The 6827-nt window shown below is 64.7% G+C and overlaps 1 non-coding gene and 1 pseudogene across 1 annotated transcript; both read right to left on the reverse strand.

The window, feature by feature from the left end:
- Positions 1-3745: 3745 nt before the first annotated feature.
- Positions 3746-6095, reverse strand: LOC146871031 (28S ribosomal RNA; annotated as a pseudogene).
- A 448-nt stretch (positions 6096-6543) lies between these two features.
- LOC146871032 (5.8S ribosomal RNA) lies at positions 6544-6697 on the reverse strand. The gene has a single exon (XR_014959839.1). It is a non-coding gene; the product is annotated as a 5.8S ribosomal RNA (ribosomal RNA).
- Positions 6698-6827: the final 130 nt, after the last annotated feature.

Here is a 6827-nt window from a genome sequence, read left to right on the forward strand (position 1 = left end):
GCGCTGGAGTAGCTGTGAGCATCGTGAGGGCCCACAAGCCTAAACACAGTAAGCAACTGCCCCCCTCGAGCCGTGCTCGCAAAGTAAGGAGGAGATCCCTGTCCAAACATCGAGCCCTGCGACCCCCCCGGGCCTCAGAAATCACCGTGAGGACCTGTGTGCACTGTTCGCCCCAACCGGACGAAGCCGACAGCGTGCTGCGCTGAGATCTCGCCGCCAGGCTGCCCCCTCTGCTTCTGCCCTCGCTGGTGTGCTGTGGAACTAAGGAGTGCCCCCACGAAGCCTCCGCATCTACGGAGGAGCCGGGACCAAGACGCGACGTGGGACACTCATGGCTGACTTCTGCAGGCCGCCGCGAACACTTGCAGTGAAAGAACCAAGGTATTTGTGGCTTTGCGTGCTGAAATACGGCCCGTACTAACCTTCGTACGGGCCGTAACTGCCTTTGAACTGCTGGTGCCGGGTGCGTGGTCCGAACCGCACTGGCCTCCTAAATATAGCAGTCGCACTGTAATTGCCTTCCAAATATCCTGATTCGCACCGTACTGTTTGCCCCGTACTGCCTCTGGGTTCGCACTGTACTGCTTTTGAACTGCTGCTGGGTTCGCACTGTACTGCTTTTGAACTGCTGCTGGGTTCGCACTGTACTGCTGTTGAATCACGCTGGGTTCGCACTGTACTGCTTTTGAATCACTCTGGGTTCGCACTGTACTTGGAAATTAACCGAGTTCGCACCGTACCGGTGCTTCCATCTATGTACGGAGCGTCCCTGGCAGTCCGGACCGTACCGCATTGAGAGACATTGCCGGTGCTCACGCGACAAGCGTGGTACTCGGCAAGCGTACTACGGCTCACGCGGGAAGCATGGGAAACGGCAAGGTACTGTCAAAACCTTGCCCAGAGCACCCCAAAGGCGCTACGAAGGGCGCAGAAGACCAAAAGAACTCCTTTTAAATAGAACTGTGCCATTTTGAAACCTGTGGACTGAACTTAAGCATTTGAAAGTAACTGGATTGAGATTCGCTAAGAGAACTGTATTTATGCAACCTGCCTGAAAGAAAACCTTTTATATAAAGAATTATATTTTGGATATAAATACAGCCTTGTGTCTTTTTGTGGTGGGGTGGTGATTATTGTGTGGGACAACTTGCACGCTTAACCTTATGCCCTCTGGAAATTTAGCCTGACTGCTCGTGCCACGTTACCTAGAGGGTGAGCAGGGGTTATTTTTAAAGAGGTGATCCTTTGCCCTGACTTAGACGAAAAGGGTCCCTGCTTGTCGCAAGTGCATACCTGCCCCAACCAGAGACCCCGGATTCTAACAGGGACACTGTGAAAGAGCACAAGCCCCGGTTCCGGGCCCAGCTTCTGAACCCTAGCCAGGCCGGGGAGAGCCTCCCCGGGCCCCGATTGACACCCTTCCCCAACGCCCGGACCCTCGGATGCCTTGCAGGACGGGGGGCTCCCGCACCCTGGGGCCTGCCAGACGGAGCATGAGCCGCAGGCCAGGTCCCAGCTTCCGAACCCTAGCCAGGCCGGGGAGAGCCTCGCCGGGCCCCGGTGGACACAAATTTCCCAAGCACCTGGACCCTCGGCTGGCTTGCAGGACGGGGGGCTCCCGCACCATGGGACACTGTGACGGAGCACAAGCCCCGGGTCCGGGCCCAGCTTCTGAACCCTAGCCAGGCTGGAGAGAGCCTCCCCGGGCCCCGGTGGACACCATACCCCAGCGCCCGGACCCTCGGCTGGCTTGCAGGATGGGGGGCTCCCGCACCATGGGACACTGTGACGGAGCACAAGCCCCGGGTCCGGGCCCAGCTTCCGAACCCTAGCCAGGCCGGGGAGAGCCTCCCCGGGCCCCGGTGGACACCCTTCCCCAGCACACGGACCCTCGGATGGCTTGCAGGATGGGGGGCTCCTGCACCCCAGGGCCTGCCGGACGGAGCACGAGCCCCAGGCCCGGTCCCAGCTTCCGAACCCTAGCCAGGCCGGGGAGAGCCTCCCCGGGCCCCGGTGGACACCCTTCCCCAGCGCCTGGACCCTCGGCTGGCTTGCAGGACGGGGGGCTCCCGCACCATGGGACACTGTGACGGAGCACAAGCCCCGGGTCCGGGCCCAGCTTCTGAACCGTAGCCAGGCTGGGGAGAGCCTCCCCGGGCCCCGGTGGACACCCTTCCCCAGCGCCCGGACCCTCGGCTGGCTTGCAGGATGGGGGCTCCCGCACCCCGGGGCCTGCCAGACGGAGCACGAGCCCCAGGCCCGGTCCCAGCTTCAGAACCCTAGCCAGGCTGGGGAGAGCCTCCCCGGGCCCCGGTGGACACCCTTCCCCAGCGCCTGGACCCTCGGCTGGCTTGCAGGACGGGGGGCTCCCGCACCATGAGACACTGTGACGGAGCACAAGCCCCGGGTCCGGGCCCAGCTTCCAGACCCTAGCCAGGCTGGGGAGAGCCTCCCCAGGCCCCAGTGGACACCCTACCCCAGCGCCCGGCCCCTCGGCTGGCTTGCAGGACGGGGGGCTCCCGCACCCCGGGGCCTGCCGGACAAAGCACGAGCCCCAGGCTCGTTCCCAGCTTCAGAACCCTAGCCAGGCCGGGGAGAGCCTCCCCGGGCCCCGATTGACACCCTTCCCCAACGCCTGGACCCTCGGCTGGCTTGCAGGATGGGAGGCTCCCGCACCATGGGACACTGTGACGGAGCACAAGCCCCGGGTCCGGGCCCAGGTTCCGAACCCTAGCCAGGCTGGGGAGAGCCTCCCCGGGCCCCGGTGGACACCCTTCCCCAGCGCCCGGACACTCGGCTGGCTTACAGGACGGGGGGCTCCCGCACCCCGGGGCCTGCCGGATGGAGCACGAGCCCCAGGCCCGGTCCCAGCTTCAGAACCCTAGCCAGGCCATTGAGAGCCTCCCCGGGCCCCGGTGGACACCCTTCCCCAGCGCCTGGACCCTCGGCTGGCTTGCAGGACGGGGGGCTCCCGCACCATGGGACACTGTGATGGAGCACAAGCCCCGGTTCCGGGCCCAGCTTCCGAACCCTAGCCAGGCCGGGGAGAGCCTTCCCGGGGCCACGGTGGACCCCCTGTCCCCAGCACCCGGACCCGCGGCTGGAACCAAGGAGGGTTAAGCCCAGGCCACGTCCTCTCCCCGACGGCCTGCCCGGGTAGCCCATTTTTCTCGATTATTTAGCCCCTGGGGGCTTACAGAACTCTGGGGAAGGACAAGGCCGGCCATCTGGTCTCCCGGCCCGCAGGGCCATCTGGTCACCCAGCCCGCAGGGCCATCAGGTCGCCCGGCCCGCAGGGCCATCTGGTCACCCGGCCCGCAGGGCCATCTGGTCGCGCAGCCAGGTGACCAGATGGCCAGGGGCCCCCCCAGGTGGCCTGGGAGGGTGCCGTGCCCAGTCGCCCTTGCAGTCCGGCGAGGGTGGCCAGGCACTCCGAGGCAGCCGCTCGGGAGGGCTCCTTCCCCGGTGCTGCTCCTCGCCTCCCTGCGCGGGAGCGGCGGGAAGGGGAGGCCATGCCATCTGGTCACCCTGCCGAGCAGCGAGTGACTGTGGCCCCCATCCCCGCACCCCGGTGGGGCAGGGACGGGAGGGGGAAGCCCCCGTGCTGGAAGGCACATGGTGGAGGCAGCCTCCCGCAGGCCCGCGTTACACCCTTCCGCGTCCCTCCCGCCGGCCCAGCGGCAGAGGGACCCACCCCTTGGTGTGGTGGAGGAGAGCGTCCGCGGGCGCCCACGCACGGAGAGAGACAAAAGCTTGGCTCAGAGGATGACTTTCAATAGATCACAGCGAGGTAGCTGCTCTGCTACTTACGAAACCCTGACCCAGAATCAGGTCGTCTACGAATGATTTAGCACCAGGTGCCCCACGAACATGCGGTGCACTAATGGCAATGGAGGCGGCACCCTTCCGTCCGCGCTCCGGTCCCCAAGCGAGTGGCTCTACGCACCGGCCCCCCGAGAGAGGCCGGCTATCCCAGGCCAACAGAGGCTCCACGGCACTGCGGTATCGTTACGGTTTAGGGTGGATTCTGACTTAGAGGCGTTCAGTCATAATCTCACAGATGGTAGCTTCGCCCCATTGGCTCCTCAGCCAAGCACATACACCAAACACTAAATAAGCGCAGAGATACTCCAGTTGGAGTCGATTCTAGCGCTATAAAAACCCATAAATAAATAAATCCTTATCCCGAAGTACGGATCTGACTTGCCGACTTCCCTTACCTACATTGTTCCAACATGCCAGAGGCTGTTCAACTTGGAGACCTGCTGCGGATATGGGTATGGCCCGGCGCGAGATTTACACCATCTCCCCTGGATTTTCAAGGACCAGCGAGAGCTCACCGTACGCCGCCGGAACCGCGACGCTTTCCAAGGATCGGGCCCCTCTCTCGGGGCGAACCCATTCCAGGGCACCCTGCCCTTCACAAAGAAAAGAGAACTCTCCCCGGGGCTCCCGCCGGCTTCTCCGGGATCGTTTGCGTTACCGCAATGGACGCCGCGAGGGTGCCCGTCTCCGCCACTCCGGGTTCGGGGATCTAAACCTGACTCCCTTTCGATCGGCCGAGGGCAACGGAGGCCATCGCCCGTCCCTTCCGAACGGCGCTCGGCCATCTCTTTGGACCGACTGACCCATGTTCAACTGCTGTTCACATGGAACCCTTCTTTACTTCGGCCTTCAAAGTTCTCATTTGAATATTTGCTACTACCACCAAGATCTGCACCTGCGGCGGCTCCACCCGGGCCCTCGCCCCGGGCTTCTGTGCGCACTGCAGCGGCCCTCCTACTCGTCGTGGCTTAGCCCCCGCGGCTCTCAGCCCCGGCGACGGCCGGGTATGGGCCCGACGCTCCAGCACCATCCATTTTCCTGAGGGAAACTTCGGAGGGAACTAGCTACTAGATGGTTCGGTTAGTCTTTCGCCCCTATACCCAGGTCGGACGACCGATTTGCACGTCAGGACCGCTACGGACCGCCACCAGAGTTTCCTCTGGCTTCGCCCTGCCGAGGTATAGTTCACCATCTTTCGGGTCCTATCACGGACGCTCATGCTCCACCTTACCGTCAGAGCGGGCGAGACGGGCCGGTGGTAGCCCGCCGCTGGAAGCGCGGCGGGATCCCACCTCAGCCGGCGTGCACCAGCCCTCACCTTCATTGCGCCACAGGGTTTCGCACGGCCCTCCAACTCACGCACGTGTTAGACTGCTTGGTCCGTGTTTCAAGACGGGTCGGGTGGGTAACCGACATCGCCGCCCGGTGGCGCGATGCGGTCGGGGCGCACTGAGAACAGTCCGCCCCAGTCGACAGTCGCTCCGGGAGCAGGGGGCCCCGTCCCCCCTTCAACCGCCCCGGCGCGCCCCCTGGGGCGGCTGGGAACAGGTGCCCGGGGGAGGGCGTGGAGGCAGTCGAATCTCCCTCGGCCCCGCGGACACGGCGAAGCTGCTGCCAGGGGGGCTGTACCACCCCCCGCCAGAAGCGAAGGGCCACCTGCCACCCCAAAGCCTTCCCAGCTGACCCGGAGCCTGTTGCGGCGCACCGCCGCGGAGGAAATGCGCCCTGCGGGGGCCGGGTAGGGCCCGGGAGCCGGTCCCGCGGAGGGGATCAGGAACTCCTGGGCCACCGACCTTCCCGCCGATTGATTCCTCCGGGCGGACTGCACGGACCCCACCCTTTTACCTCTTGACGGTTTCACGCCCTCTTGAACTCTCTCTTCAAAGTTCTTTTCAACTTTCCCTTACGGTACTTGTTGGCTATCGGTCTCGCGCCCATATTTAGCCTTAGATGGAGTTTACCACCCGCTTTGGGTTGCATTCCCAAGCAACCCGACTCCGAGAAGACCCGATCCCGGCGCGCCGGGGGCCGCTACCGGCCTAACACCGTCCGCGGGGTGAGCCTCGATCAGAAGGACTTGGGCCCCCTGAGCGACGCCGGGGAGTCGGTCTTCTGTACGCCACATTTCCCGCGCCCGCCGCCGGGCAGGGATTCGGTGCTGGGCTCTTCCCTCTTCACTCGCTGTTACTGGGGGAATCCTGGTTAGTTTCTTTTCCTCCGCTTAGTAACATGCTTAAATTCAGCGGGTCGCCACGTCTGATCTGACGTCATAGTCGGAAAGAAAACGCCGGAGCGTTCGGGGGGAGCCCGGGAGGGCCAGGCACCCCCTGCCGGAGCAGGGGATTGGCCTGGCTTAACCGGCAGCACGGGCCCTCTTTCCCCGGATCGCGTCTGGAGGGGTTTCGCCCTCGCCGAGAAGCTGGCTGCGGATTAGGGCGCCCGAGGCACGTGCGGGCAGCCGGTGGGACACCACGGACAGCCACGCGCGGCACGTAGCCAGGCGCCCTGGGATGGGCCCGGGGCAGACAGGTCACCGGGCCCCCTTCTCGAGGGGCCAGGCGCGCTGGCGGCGTACCTCCGCGGCAGGACCCGGCCAGGGACCCTGCCAATGGGCGATGGGGGGGTCTGACCTTGTGGGGGGACGAAGGGGAAGCGGAGCTCACCCTGCGACAGCCCCAGCCACGTCCCGGGGAAGCCCCGGGGCGATTGACGATCGAGCGACCCTCAGACAGGCGTAGCCCCGGGAGGAACCCGGGGCCGCAAGGTGCGTTCGAAGTGTCGATGATCAATGTGTCCTGCAATTCACACTAATTCTCGCAGCTAGCTGCGTTCTTCATTGACGCGCAAGCCGAGTGATCCACTGCCAAGAGTCACAGGCAACTTTTCCAAAACGTTTGCCCACCTGCGGGCGCAGGAGAGGCGGGAGGAAAGCGACGCCGTCCGTCCGTCGCCCGCGCGGCGAGACGGCACGGGCGCCCCGTTCAAGGCTTCCCCTCTGGGAG

The sequence above is a fragment of the Triturus cristatus genome, chromosome 1_1, assembly GCF_964204655.1.
Source record: "Triturus cristatus chromosome 1_1, aTriCri1.1, whole genome shotgun sequence".
NCBI classification, from domain to species: domain Eukaryota; kingdom Metazoa; phylum Chordata; class Amphibia; order Caudata; family Salamandridae; genus Triturus; species Triturus cristatus.